This window comes from Pseudophryne corroboree, chromosome 7, assembly GCF_028390025.1.
Source record: "Pseudophryne corroboree isolate aPseCor3 chromosome 7, aPseCor3.hap2, whole genome shotgun sequence".
Classification (NCBI taxonomy): domain Eukaryota; kingdom Metazoa; phylum Chordata; class Amphibia; order Anura; family Myobatrachidae; genus Pseudophryne; species Pseudophryne corroboree.
Window position 1 is genome coordinate 496,144,177 of NC_086450.1, and position 15,767 is coordinate 496,159,943.

General features: G+C 44.4%; 1 protein-coding gene across 1 annotated transcript in view; it reads right to left on the minus strand.

Moving 5' to 3' along the window:
* Positions 1-15,767, minus strand: part of LOC134943919 (NACHT, LRR and PYD domains-containing protein 1a-like) — a 330,645-nt gene that overhangs the window by 135,648 nt on the left and 179,230 nt on the right. The gene's annotated exons all lie outside the window — the stretch shown is intronic.

Below are 15,767 nucleotides of genomic sequence, written 5' to 3' on the forward strand. Positions count from 1 at the left end.
CATTACGAATACTTGGTGATGCCGTTCGATCTTAGTAATGCGCCTGCTGTCTTCCAGGGATTCGTCAATGAAATCTTCCGAGACATGTTATATCAGAGTGTTGTGGTATATTTGGACGACATACTGATTTTTTCCAAAAATCTTGTTGAACACAGGACTCAAGTCAAAGAAGTGCTCCACCGTTTACGAGAGAATCATCTCTACGCTAAGCTTTCCAAATGTACCTTTGAGGTAACATCAATTCCGTTCCTCGGTTATATCATCTCGGGGACAGAGCTTCGCATGGATCCGGAAAAGCTCTCTGCCATTCGTGACTGGACTCAGCCTCTCTATTTGAAAGCAATACAAGATTCCTGGGCTTTGCGAATTACTACAGGAAATTCATTAGAGGTTTCTCCACCATTGTCGCGCCCATTACTGCCCTGACAAGAAAGGGCTCTAATCCAAGTTTGTGGCCTCCCGAAGCCATTGAGGCCTTTTCCCACTTGAAGTTAGCTTTCATGTCCGCTCCAGTTCTCCAACAACCAAATTTCGATGAACCTTTCTTCCTAGAGGTTGACGCATCTTCAGTCGGGGTTGGGGCCGTTCTCTCTCAGTACTCCTCTGATAAGAAATTACATCCGTGTGGCTTCCACTCTTGTAAATTCTCTCCGGCCGAACAAAATTACACCATTGGAGACCAGGAACTTTTGGCAATTAAATCTGCCTTGGAAGAGTGGAGATACCTTTTAGAAGGGGCTAAACATGTGTTTACCATTTACACGGATCACAAAAATTTGTTGTACATCAAATCCACACAATGCTTGAATCCTCGCCAAGCGAGATGGGCACTTTTCTTTACCCGATTTTCTTTTGTTATCAAGTACCGGGCCGGGACTCTCAATATTAAAGCGGATGCGCTGTCCCGTTCACAAGTTTCCATAGACGAGGATGAATCTTTTGAGCGGAGTTTAATTCTAAATCCAGTTTCTGTCTCCGCTGCTTCAGCTCCTCCTCCTGGAAGAATGTCCGTACCAGCTAGATTCCGGCCAAGAATATTACAGTGGGCCCATAATTCCAAGTTTTCCGGTCATTCCGGTGCTCAGAAGATGTACAAGTTTCTGCAAAGGTCTTACTGGTGGAACACCATGAGGAAGGATGTACAGGATTACGTTAATTCTTGTCAACAGTGTACACAACATAAATCTCCTCGCCTGCCTCCTGCTGGGTTGCTTTGTCCTTTGCCTATTCCTGTGAGACCCTGGACTCACATTTCCATGGACTTCATCACTGACTTGCCCTGTTCCAAGAGTTGCAACACCGTTTGGGTAATCGTCGACCGTTTTTCGAAGATGGCACACTTCGTTCCTTTGACTGGTCTACCGACAGCTCCGAAACTAGCTCTACTGTTCATCCAAGAACATTTTTGGTTGCACGGGTTGCCACAGGAAATAGTCTCTGATCGTGGGGTACAGTTCACCGCAAGGTTTTGGAAAGCCCTCTGTTCGACTCTACAGATTAAACTTAAGTTTTCATCCGCTTATCATCCCCAAACGAATGGACAAACGGAACGAGTCAATCAAGATCTAGAGACTTTCCTTCGTCTTGATCTCTCCCCTTCACAGGACAACTGGGTGGAGTTGTTACCTTGGGCAGAGTTTGCCCATAATCATTTGTTTCATTCTTCCACTGGTGAATCTCCATTCTTCGTCAACTGTGGGTTCCATCCACGTGTTCCAGAATTACCAAGCCTTCCGATAGAAGAGGTTCCAGCTGTAACGTCCACTCTACAACACTTCAGACAAATTTGGAGTAAGATTCATGCTAATCTTAAGAAGGTTTCAGTCCGGTACAAGTTCTTTGCAGATAAGAAACGGCGAGCCGCTCCACAATACAAGGTTGGTGACAGGGTATGGCTGTCCACACGTAATCTCCGGTTGAAGGTGCCCACCATGAAGTTTGCTCCAAGATTCATCGGTCCTTACCCTGTGCTACAAGTCCTGAATCCTGTGGTCTGCAAGCTGGGTTTACCTTCACACCTACGTATACCTAATGCCTTCCATGTTTCTCTTCTTCGTCCTCAATCGTTTTCATTCAAAGGTCTCTAGCCCCACCTCAGTGGAGACTGAAACAGGAACAGACTTCGAGATAAAAACTATTCTAGACTCTCGTTACCTTCACAAGAATCTGCAATATCTGGTGGAATGGAAAGGATATGGTCTTGAGGAGAGAAGTTGGATAAAGGCTTCTGAGGTCTCGGCTCCTCGACTAGTCCGGATTTTCCATGCTAGACATCCTACGAAGCCGGGAAAGTGTACAGGGGCCACTCCTAGAGGAGGGGGTACTGTCACGGCGCTGCCGCAGTCCCCATACTTACCCCTCCGGGCGCGCGGGGTCTCCGTGCGGCCGTCCTCGCTGGCGGATCCCGGCGTCCGGCGCTCCGGCCGGCCGGCGTGTGCGCCCGGCGTCCACGGGAGGTGCGGGTGACGTCATCAGTGCTTCCTCCAATCAGGCCCTGGCGGGAAGTTCAAATTCAGACGCCGGACAGTGCTCCGGCGCCTGAGTATCATCGTTGCTACTGTACCTGTGATCTCCAGAGCTCCCGTGCTTCCAGCGTCCCGTGCTTTCAGCACCTCAGAGTCTCCAGTGTCTCCGTGCCTCAGCATCTCCGTGCCTCAGCATCTCAGAGTCTCCAGTGTCTCCGTGCCTCAGCATCTCCGTGCCTCAGCATCTCAGAGTCTCCAGTGTCTCCGTGCCTCAGCACCTCCGTGCCTCAGCGTCTCCGTGCCTCAGCGTCTCCGTGCCTCAGCATCTCCGTGCCTCAGCACCTCCGTGCCTCAGCATCTCCGTGCCTCAGCACCTCCGTGCCTCAGCACCTCAGTGTTTCCGTGCCTCAGCACCTCTGTGCCTCAGCGTCTCCGAGCCTCAGTGTCTCCGTGCCTCAGCACCTCCGTGCCTCAACACCTCTGTGCCTCAACACCTCTGTGTCCTCAGCACCTCCGTGCCTCAGCATCTCCGTGCCTCAGCATCTCCGTGCCTCAGTGCCTCAACACCTCTGTGCCTCCAGCACCTCTGTGCCTCCAGCACCTCTGTGCCTCAGCACTCAGCATCGCTGTGTCTCCGGCACCTCCATGCCTCAATACCTCCGTGCCTCAATACCTCCGTGCCTCCAGCACCTTTGTGCCTCCAGCACCACCGTGTCTTCAAGCATCACAACGTCTCTAAGCGCCTCAGCGCCTTCAAAAAACACCTCAGTACCTTTAGCATTTCGGTGCCCCTAGTACCTCAGTGCCTCTAGCACCCCAACATCGCTCACTGTAAGCTTTTGGTATTCTCCACCAATTCATCAGCCCTTTACAAGTCTTGTCTTTCAGGAGACCTTCAAGCATTCATCCGTGCCTCCTGCCTACCATCTTAATCCTGTATGAGGAAGACCTACATCCGACCATCTCTACTGCGACCCAGTAGCGGTTCCTCTTCCCGGTCACCGGAAGAAGCCCCGAGTCCACAACACTTCCCAACCAGGTCAGTGATACATACATATAATAAATATAGCAGCGCTTGATGATGAATTGTCACATACACAATAAAATTATCCAAAAAAATAACAATTTAATCATATACGACATACATAAAAAAGCCCCATATGTTGGGTAATCAAACAGCACACATGCAGTTGCCCGTTCCTAGTATAATACCTTCTTGTCCGCCAAGATGCAAAGTCCTGGTTTCAATAATTAAGTCCGAGGATATGTGTACCTGAGTCACTGAAGAATTGTTTGGACTGGGAGTGATTCAGTCCAGAGTCCTCACAAGGGCTGTGACAATGTGTAGTACAATCCAAGGAACCGGTGATGTTTACTCCAATGGTGTGAGTCCAATTGCAGGAAGTTGGTCCGGAAAGTGCTGGATATGATCCCCAAAGAGGTCTGTGGTTACTAACGCGTTTCGCTACTCCTGGCTACTTTTTAAAGGTGACTGATAGTGACTAATTGTGTCATTATATACCTTTTAGCCCAATATGGCTGCTAATTAGCAGTTGAAATTCATCAACATTTAATACATAAAATATATAATATAACATATACAAGGGTTTATGGGAGGCAGATCCATTAATGTAGAAGACTAAATATTAATCAATTTAAATAAAATGAATTCTTTATTCAGTATATTTAAATATTTAATTGTTTAAAAGAACATTCAGTTTCCCTCATCCGATCATGTGACCTACTTTACCCCATTAGAGTGCATAGAGCATGGGCCGTTGCCTAGCAACAGTATAATACATATTATGATTCTTCATTCTCTGGCTTTCAACATTCAAAAGGAGCCAGCAGCCGACCCGATATATATTATCTCTCTCCGCGGGTCTCATATTATGTACTAATTTCATATAAATACTGTATACAGTATAAATAAACTAAGTCCCTGTTGATTACGGTTTTACTATTACGGGCCTGTGATCTACCATGTGACCGTCAGTTTCCAAAGGAGGTGACACCAATAGTAAGATGTTCCGGTCACGTGAATAGTCACCTGACCGGACGTCGCTAAGCAATAAAATGCCAAGTGACGTTACGCGCACATGTCCCACTACGTCCCTTGATCTCATGTCGTTCTGGTCACATGAATAGTCACCTGACCGGACAATGCTAAGCAACACAATGCCAGGTTCCGTGACGCAGACATGCCCCGTCGCGTACCTAAACTTATGGCGTTACGGTCATGTGACGAACCACCTGACCATCCGTTGCCCAGCAACAGAATGCTTAATGAAAAACATACTCCCTGTCATAAAGTAATTAAACATGGGTATCTAACATGATCGGATAAGGGATTGGTATCAAATATAATTAGTTAGCTTCTCACATCTATTCGATTATAAAGATTCACTGGTTGGTAAGTGTTTTAAAATGCATTTAAGGAATTTGGGTAATAAATAATTAAATAACGCATAGACAACATACCCAATTGGTAATGGGCAAGTTATCCCCTAACTTCATCTATACACAAATATACATATTTTTTTGTCAATAACACCAAAAAGATCCAGATGTTACTGGACACAATGAATGGATTCACTACTTTCTGTATTATATACCATAACAAAAATAAAGGTAAATACGTTGACAGTACCATCGTAACTACTAGAACTACTTCTAAATCCAATCAAATCAGTTCATTGAATAATTCGTATAGTGTGGAACACTTCTAAGTTAAAACGTCTCATTGGTATAGAAAACAAACATGTAGCCAACAGTAAATATATAACATATTATCCATGCTCCTGTCAAATTCCTTCATAGACATGCAGATCCACAAGGAATTGCATTACTGTACACACCCTTTGTAGAACGTGCATACCTAAACACATACAGTTAATCAAACCCAAAAGCAATGACCCACAGAGGCTTAAATGATATTGTATTATATGACATTATATTGTTAAGTTCCACTGCCTCATTTAGTCCTTCTGGGAAGATTGAATTCATACATGACATCCAGAAGACTTCTTGACGGCACAGTGTTTTAAAGCGATCCCCTCCCCTGGCGGTATTTAAAATGTGTCCAACTCCTACCACAGGTAGGTCGGAGGGGTCACTATTGTGGTGTTCAAAGAAATGTTTTGATAAGCTATGGGTCAATACTTTATTAATTATGTTTCAGCGATGTTCTAAAAACCTTATTTTTCATTTCCTAGTGGTCCTGCCCACATATTTGAAGTCACAGCTACAGGATAGGACATATATCACATAAGTAGAGCTGCAATTAATGAAGGTCTTAATTATCATTTACCTTTACCTTTATTTATTTACCTTTATTTTTGTTATGGTACAGATGTGTCCTCAATACATCGTTGCTCATAGCGCACTATTTAGGTTCCTGAGTTGCGAATTGTAAATAACTTTATGGCGTGCATTGTGTCCCACACCATGTAATACACAGTTTAACCGCTTGGTGGTGAATGCTCCACATTAAGACTACAGTGCTGAATACAATGCTGTGGCAGTAGGCAGTGATCTGTGAGAGGCTGGCCAATCACGTTCTTCCCTTTATAAAAAAATCCCTTTCCACAAAATACAATACCACGCTGCCACCCTGTTCACTCAATTCATTTTGTCATTACATTGTCAACTAAATCCTGGATTTTATTAGTATAAACAGTTTTATTATCTCGGAAAGAATCTGAGGTTTAGTTGCTAGCAAACGGAGAGAAATATGTAATGCACTGTGCCACTGGGTCTCTATCTCTTTTTAATATGACTTCCAGATGGTCTCCATTACTGTGCCACCACACTTGGTGGGTTCAATCCGACATTTTTTTTTAACGCAAATCAGACAAAACACATCACATATACACCAGGGGTGCTTACTCTTAACACGGTTGGTTGTGGCCTAACGAATACAGTGTCCGCCCGCAATAGATGCACTCCCGGGTTCGATACCCATTGGAGCGCGCAATAATAATAATTATTTTTAATGTATTTATTATTTTTTAGTGCAATAAAGTTATTTGGTGTGTTGCTACTTCCCTTTATATAAAAAAGTCCCCTTCTACAAAATACAATGCCACGCTCCTGCCCTGTTCACTCAATTCATTTTGTTGTTACCTTGTGTACTAAATCCCTGATTTTATTAGCATAAACAGCTTTATTATCTCGGAAAGAATTTGTGGTTTAGTTGCTATCAAATGGTGAGAAATATGTAATACACTGTGCCACTGGGTCCCTATCTCATTAATATGACTTCAAGATGGTCTCCATTGCTGTGCCGTAACGCTTGACTGATTTAATCCGTCTTTTTTTTTTAAAACGCTGATCAGAAAAAACACATCACATATACACCAGGGGTGCTCACTCTTACCATGGTTGGCTGCAGCCTAATGAAAACAACGTACGCCCGCAATGCGTGCACCCCCGGGTTCAATACCCAGCGGGCGTGCAATTATTTATTTATTTTTATGTATTTGTTTATTATTTTTTAATGCAATAGTTATTTGGTGTGTCGCCTCTTCACTTTACATCTGAAAAAAAAACAAATTCTATACAGTATTCTATGCCACGGTATGATGATGTGCTATTTACACTGTATTGTTCACAGTCTAGGCAGCTCCCTACACTACAGTATGCAACTCAATGCAGGCTTCTGCACCTCCCCACATTGATCACTCATTAGTATTCTTACCCACTGAGCTCACTGTATGCCTGTACCAAAGCACCTCCCCCAGCCACGCTGTCGTCCGTTCATGCTATTGATATTGTTGTTACATTGTGTACTAAACCCTGGATTTTATTAGCATAAACAGCTTTATTATCTCAGAAAGATTTTCTGGTTTGTTTGCTATCAAATGGACAGAGATATGTAATGCATTGTACCACTGGGTTCCTATCTCATTAATATGACTTCCAGATAGTCTCCATTGCTGTCCCATGAAAGGATACTAGCGCTTAATGGTCACAAATGAAGAGGTAGGTCACACAAAAAAATCACAATTTATTATAATAAAAATTGAGCATAATAAAAACTATATGCATTGCAAATTAGTAGCCAATACCACATAAAAACAATAAATGAATAGTGAGTAGTGCTACTCCCACTTGTAGATATTTTTAATGGAAGAAAAGTTCAATGAACCTGTTCTGATAACAGTCCTCTTGGTCCTAGGGCCCAGTGTCCTATCCGTGAGTTATAGTTACCACCAACGTCTCTCGAGGTAATTAGGCGAATCTGCTACCGCAAATAGCTGTTCCTTGGTGGGTGATGAATTGTAATTTTCCATGGTATGATAGGAACTCTCCTTGTGTCGGTCCAAGGGTAGATAGCCAGCGGGGACTTGGTCCAGGTGAAGATCTTCCAAAGAGTGGGGAGTAGACACTGTCAGGCAGGTCTCACCCTGGACTCTTTGGAAGATTTATCACAGGGCAGCAGCGTGGCATTGTACTTTGTAGAAGGGGACTTTTTTCTATAAAGGGAAGTAGCAACACACAAAATAACTGTATTGCATTAAAAAATAACAAATACATTTAAAAAAAATTAATAATTGCGCGCCCCGCTTGGTATCAAACCTGGGAGTGTTTGATACCAAACGCATTGCGGGCGGACACTGTATTCGTTAGGCCACAGCCAACTGTGGTTAGAGTAAGCACCCCTGGTGTATATGTAATGTGTTTTGTCTGATTTGCGTTAAATAATAATGTTGGATTGAATCCGCCAGGCATGGCAGCACAGCAATGGAGACCATCTGGAAGTCATATTAATGAGATAGGGATCCAATGGCATAGTGCATTACATATTTCTCGCCGTTTGATAGCAACTAAACCTTAGATTCTTTCTGAGATAATAATGCTGTTTATGCCAATAAAATCCAGGATTTAGTACACAATTAACGACAAAATGAATTGCGTGAACAGGGCGGCAGCGTGGCATTGTATTTAGTAGAAAGGGATTTTTTTTAAAAAGGGAAGCGATTCATGGTTCTTTATCATCACAATAAATGTCAGCCAATCAGCAGACGGCGCTAGGAAGGGTCTGTTGGCTATTTGAGGCATGCGCTGTACAGTTTAGGAAAAGAGACATCTGGTGGACAGAAAGTAGAATGCACGTTACAATTATAACGTGATGTTACATTTATAACGCAACTTATAACACAAGGAGCTGGCGCAAGTTGCATGGCGCCCGCTACGCGGTACGCAGCAACGATATATGAGTACACATCTGTATATAATGCAGAAAGTAGTGAATCCATTCATTGTGTCCAGTAACATCTGGATCTTTTTGGTGTTATCGACAAAAAAATATGTATATTTGTGTATAGATGAAGTTAGGGGATATCTTGCCCATTACCAATTGGGTATGTTGTATATGTGTTATTTATTTACCAAATTCCTTAAATGCACTTTAAAACACTTACCAACCAGTGAATCTTTATAATCGAATAGATGTGAGAAGCTAACTAATTATATTTTATACAAATCCCTTATTCGATCATGTTAGATACTCCCAGTCATAAAGTAATTAAACATGGGTATGTGTTTCCCGTCATTAAGCATTCTGTTGCTGGGCAATGGATGGTCAGGCAGTTCGTCACATGACCGGAACGCCATAAGTTTAGGTATGCGACGGGGCATGTCTGCGTCATGGAATCTCGCGTTGTGTTGCTTAGCATTGTCCGGTCAGGTGACTATTCACGTGACCAGAACGCCATGAGATCAAGGGATGTGGCGGGACATGCCCGCATCACGTCACTTGGCATTTTATCACTTAGCAATGTCCGGTCAGGTGACTATTCATGTGACCGGAACATCTTACTATGGACGTTACCTCCTTTGGAAACTGACGGTCGTAATAGTAAAAGCCATAATCAACAGGGCTTTAGTTTATTTATATATTTATATGAAATTAGTACATAATATGAGACCCACAGCTGCTGGCTCCTTTTGAATGTTGAAAGCTAGAGAATGAAAAATCAAAATATGTATTATACTGTTGCTAGGCAACGGCCCATGCTCTATGTACTCTAATGGGATGAAGTAGGTCACATGATCGGATGAGGGAAACTGAATGTTCTTTTAAACAATTAAATATTTAAATATACTGAATAAAGAATTATTTTTATTTAAATTGATTAATATTTAGTCTTCTACATTAATGGATCTGCCTCTCATAAACCCTTGTATATGTTATATTATATATTTTATGTATTAAATGTTGATGAATGTCAACTGCTAATTAGTAGCCATATTGGGCTAAAAGGTATATAAGGACACAATTAGTCACTATCAGTCACCTTTGAAAAAGCTGCCAGGAGCAGTGAAACGCGTTAGTAACCACAAACCTCTTTGGGGATCATATCCAGCACTTTCCAGACCAACCTCCTGCAATTGGATGCCCACCATTGGAGTAAACATCACCGGTTCCTTAGATTGTACTACACATTGTCACAGCCCTTGTGAGGACTCTGGACTGAATCAATCCCAGTACAAACAATCCTCCAGTGACTCAGGTACACATATCCTCGGACTTAATTATTGAAACCGGGACTTTGCATCTTGGCGGACAAGAAGGTATTATACTAGGGACAGACAACTGCATGTGTGCTGTTTGAATACATATGAGGCTTTTTTATGTATGTTCTATATGATTTTATGTACGCCCATTTCCATTTTATTAAATTAAATTATTTATTTTTTGGATAATTTTGTGTGTATGTGACGATTCATCAACAAGTGTGGGGTATATTTGCATGTTCATGTACTGTATACTATATGTGTGAATCAGTGAAAAAAATAGGATTTTAATACCTACCGGTAAATCCTTTTCTCCTAGTCCGTAGAGGATGCTGGGGTCCACTTCAGTACCATGGGGTATAGACGGTTCCACAGGAGCCATGGGCACTTTAAGACTTTTCAAGGGTGTGAACCGGCTCCTCCCTCTATGCCCCTCCTCCAGACCTCAGTTATAGGAACTGTGCCCAGGGAGACAGACATTTCGTGGAAATTATTTACTTTATACTAATGGTGAGATTCATACCAGCTCACACCTCAACCATGCCGCACAACATGGCATTCAACATGACACAGGCCAACAGGCATGAACCATTTATAGCAACATGCTGAAAACAAATGAAACACAACTTGTGTAACTATAAAGAACAAACTGCAGGTAAATTACGCACTGTGTCGGGTGCCCAGCATCCTCTACGGACTAGGGGAAAAGGATTTACCGGTAGGTATTAAAATCCAATTTTCTCATACGTCCTAGAGGATGCTGGGGTCCACTTCAGTACCATGGGGTTATACCAAAGCTCCAGTACGGGTGGGAGAGTGCGGATGACTCTGCAGCACCGATTTACCAAACTTGAGGTCCTCATCGGCCAAAGTATCAAACTTATAAAATTTTGCAAATGTGTTTGACCCTGACCAAGTAGCCGCTCGGCAAAGCTGTAAAGCCGAGACGCCCCGGGCAGCCAGCCAGGATGAGCCCACTTTCCTAGTAGAATGGGCCTTCACCGACTTCAGTATCGGCAATCCTGCCGTGGAATGAGCGTGCTGAATCGTCCCTCTGATCCAGCGCGCAATAGTCTGCTTAGAAGCAGTACCCCCCAATCTTGTTGGGAGCATACAGGACAAACAGAGCCTCTGTTTTCCGTATCTGAGCTGTTCTTGCGACATAAATCTTCAAAGCTCTAACCACATCTAGAGACTTTGACTCAGTGAAAGTGTCAGTAGCTACTGGCACCACAATAGGTTGGTTTATATGGAAGGAAGAAACCACCTTTGGAAGAAATTGTTGACGAGTTCTTAACTCTGCCCTATCTTCATGGAAGATCAGGTAAGGGCTCTTGTGAGACAAGGCCCCCAACTCAGACACCCGCCTTGCGGATGCCAAGGCCAAAAGCATCACCACTTTTCAAGTGAGAAACTTCAATTCTATCTCCTGCAGAGGTTCAAACCAATCTGATTGAAGGAACTGCAACACCACATTAAGGTCCCATGGTGCCACTGGAGGCACAAATGGAGGCTGGATGTGCTGAACCCCTTTCACAAACGTCTGAACTTCTGGAAAGGAGGCCAATTGTTTTTGAAAGAAAACTGATAAGGCCAAAATCTGGACCTTGATTGACCCCAATCTAAGGCCCGCATCCACACCAGCCTGCAGAAAATTGAGAAAACGTCCCAACTCAAACTCTTCCATAGGAGCCTTCTTGGATTCACACTAAGACACATATTTTCTCCAAATACGGTGGTAATGTTTAGACGTTACTCCTTTCCTGGCCTGAATAAGAGTGGGGATGACTTCCTTGGGAATACCCTTTCGGGCTAGGATCCGGCACTCAACAGCCATGCCGTCAAACGTAGCCGCGGTAAGTCTTGATACACACACGGCCCCTGCTGTAGTAGGTCCCCTCAAGGAGGAAGAGGCCGAGGATCTTCTATGAGCAACTTCTGAAGATCTGGATACCAAGCCCTCCTTGGCCAGTCTGGGGCAATGAAGATTGCTCGAACTCTTGTTCTTCTTATTAATTTGAGAACTTTTGTAATCAGTGGAAGTGGAAGGAAAACATATACCGACCGAAACACCCACTGGGTCACCAGTGCATCCACTTCGATTGCTTCGGTGTCTCTCGACCTGGAACAATATCTCTGAAGCTTCTTGTTTAGACGAGATGCCAACATGTCTACTTGAGGAACTCCCCAAAGACTTGTCACCTCTGCGAAAGACTTCTTGGTGGAGGCCCCACTCACCTGGATGGAGATCGTGTCTGCTGAGGAAGTCTGCCTCCCAGTTGTCCACTCTCGGAATGAAAATTGCTGACAGAGCTCTTACATGTCTTTCTGCCCAGAGGAGAATTCTTGTCACCTCTGCCATTGCCGCTCTGCGTTTCGTTCCGCCTTGCCTGTTTATGTACGCGACTGCTGGTACATTGTCCAACTGGATCTGCACAGGATGATCTTGAAGAAGATGTACCGCTTGTAGAAGGCCGTTGTAAATGGCTCTCAATTCCAGAACGTTTATGTGAAGGCAGGCTTCCTGATTTGACCATTTTCCTTGGAAGCTTTCCCCCTGTGTGACAGCACCCCAGCCTCGGAGACTTGCATCCGTGGTTATTAGGACCCAGTCGTGAATCCCAAACCTGCGTCCCTCTAGTAGATGAGAACTGTGTAGCCACCACAGGAGTGAAATCCAGGCTTTGGTGGACAGGATTATTTTCCGGTGCATGTGTAGGTGGGATCCGGACCACTTGGCCAACAGGTCCCACTGGAATACTCTGGCATGAAATCGGCCAAACTGTATGGCCTCGTAGGCAGCTAACATTTTCCCCAACAAACGAATGCCTCGATGGATCGACCCGCTTGTTGGTTTCAATATTTGTTTGACTATTTTCTGGATTTCCAGAGCCTTTTCCACTGGAAGAAATACTCTCCGTACTTCTGTGTACAGAATCATCCCTACAAAGGACAATCTTGTCGTCGGTTCAAACTGCGACTTTGGAAAATTCATGATCCAACCGTGTTGTTGGAGTATTGACAGGGAGAGTGCGATGTTCTGCACCAACTGTTCCCTGGATCTCGTTTTTATCAGGAGATCGTCCAGATAAGGAATTATATTGACTCCTTTTTGACAAAGGAGGACCATCATCTCCGCCATCACCTTGGTGAATACCCTCGGTGCCGTGGAGAGTCCGAACGGCAACGTCTGGAACTGGTAATGGCAATCCTGTACTGCGAATCTCAGATAAGCTTGGTGAGGAGGATAAATGGAAACATGCAAGTAAGCATCCTTTATGTCTACTGACACCATGAAGTCCCCCTCCTCCAGACTGGAAATCACTGCCCTCAGGGATTCCATCTTGAAGTTGAACCTTTTCAGGTAGAGATTCAGATTTTTCAGGTTTAAACTCGGTCTGACCGAGCCGTCCGGCTTCGGATCTACGAAGAGGCTTGAATAAAACCCCTCTGCTTGCTGTGACAAGAGTACCAGGACAATGACCTGATCCTGACATAATTTTTTAATTGCCGTTGTTACTGCCTCTCTTTCTGGAAGAGAAGCTGGCATGGTCGATTTGAAAAAACGGCATGGGGGACATCTTGAAACTCTAGTTTGTACCCATGGGACAATATTTGTAAGATCCATGGGTCCAGGCCAGATTGAATCCAGATTTGACTGAGCAACTTCAGTAGCCGCCGAGACTAACGCATCCAGCCCATCACCAAACAAGGTCTCACCTTTATACGGGAGAGCCTCCATATTTCTTTTGGAATCTGCATCAGCATTCCACTGGCGAATCTACAATGCCCTCTGAGCCGATACTGCCATGGTAGCGGTTCTTGATCCCAAGAGACCAATATATTTCATGGTTTCTAGCACATACGCAGCAGCATCTTTGATATGACCTAACGTTAGGAGTATCTCGTCTCCATCTATTGTGTCAATGTCTAATGACAAGTTTTCTGACCACTTTTCAATAGCACTACTCACCCACGCACAGACAATGGTAGGCCTGAGTAGTGTCCCATTGGCCACGCCAATAGATCACCTCCCTAACTTGCGGTCTGTCGGCTCCTTAAGTGAAGCCATTCGAGGCGCAGAGAGAAACACCTTTTCTCTTTTATGACAGGGACCTGTCTAAAATGCAGAGTGACTCCCACCTTTTAGAAAAAGGTAAGCTGCCTGAATTCCTTTTGGGAATCTGAAATTTATTTTCAGGTTAAATCAGACTCCCTCCAAAAGACTGTTCAACTCCTGAGGTGGAGGGAAAATTACATTACTTTTTTACTAAAGTAAACCCTCTCCTTGTGGTAAAAGAGGGGGCTTGGGCCCTCATTCCGAGTCGTTCGCTCGTTATTTTTCATCGCATCGCAGTGAAAATCCGCTTAGTACGCATGCGCAATTTTCGCACTGCGACTGCGCCAAGTAATTTTGCTATGAAGAAAGGATTTTTACTCATGGCTTTTTCTTCGCACCGGCGATCGTAGTGTGATTGACAGGAAATGGGTGTTACTGGGCGGAAACACGGCGTTTTATGGCGTGTGGATGAAAACGCTGCCGTTTCCGGAAAAAACGCAGGAGTGGCCGGAGAAACGGGGGAGTGTCTGGGCGAACGCTGGGTGTGTTTATGACGTCAAACCAGGAACGACAAGCACTGAACTGATCGCACAGGCAGAGTAAGTGTGGAGCTACTCTAAAACTGCTAAGTAGTTTGTTATCGCAATATTGCGAATACTTCGGTCGCACTTTTAAGATGCTAAGATACACTCCCAGTAGGCGGCGGCTTAACGTGAGCAACTCTGCTAAATTCGCCTTGCGACCGATCAACTCGGAATGAGGGCCTTTGTAACTTCTAACACCTCCTTTATAGCTAAAACATGTTTTGAATGCTTTTCGCTATCTTAGGACCTATTCCCCTGGAATCACTAGTGTCGACACAGGAATCAGAGTCCGTGTCGGTATCAGTTTGTACTACTTGTGCAAATTTGTATGTGACCCAGAGGGGTCCCTGTGGATGAAAGTCAGAACTATTAAAAATCACATCTTCAAGAGATTATTTTCAGTTTTCTGCATGAGATTCAGTCCAACCTCTTACTTATATGATTCACACTATCATGTAACCTTTAACCCAGTCAGGCTCTTGGTGTCATTACACCTCTGTGTCCCTAACATGTCTCCCACAGAGGAAGACATGTCACACACGTGCACAACCACACCACAGACACTCCGGGCTTATAGGGGACAGACCCACAGTAAAGTCTGTCAGAGGGACACAGATAGGATTTGCCAGTTCACAACCCAGCGCCAATAACCCAATGTCTGTGAACACAAAATGCCCACTGACATGCAGCGCTTTTATGTTAATCACACAATTATATAGCACCAAATCCACTGTGCCCCCCCCCCCCTCCCCCCTGTTTTGCACCCTGATACTTGTTTAGCAATGGAGGAGGACCAGCGTTCTTCTCTGCAGCCTGGAAGGAGAGAAAATGGCACTGAGCAGTGTGCTGGCTGACTGAGGAGGAAGCTCCACTCCCTCAATGGCGTGTTTCTCCTCAGCTTTTATGAGGTAATGTTTTATACTGGCGGGGGTAGGGCTGTGCCTAGGCATCTTAAGTCCCTTTTTTACCAGTTTTACAAGGTATTATGCTGCCCAGGGCACCTCCCCCGTGCCCTGCACCCTGCAGTGCCTGTGTATGTGTGTGCAACATGGTGCGCTGCGCTCACGCCAGCCGCGCGGTACCTTTAGCCGTCACCTTGATTGAAGATCTCTCTTCTAACACTCACCTGTCTTCTAA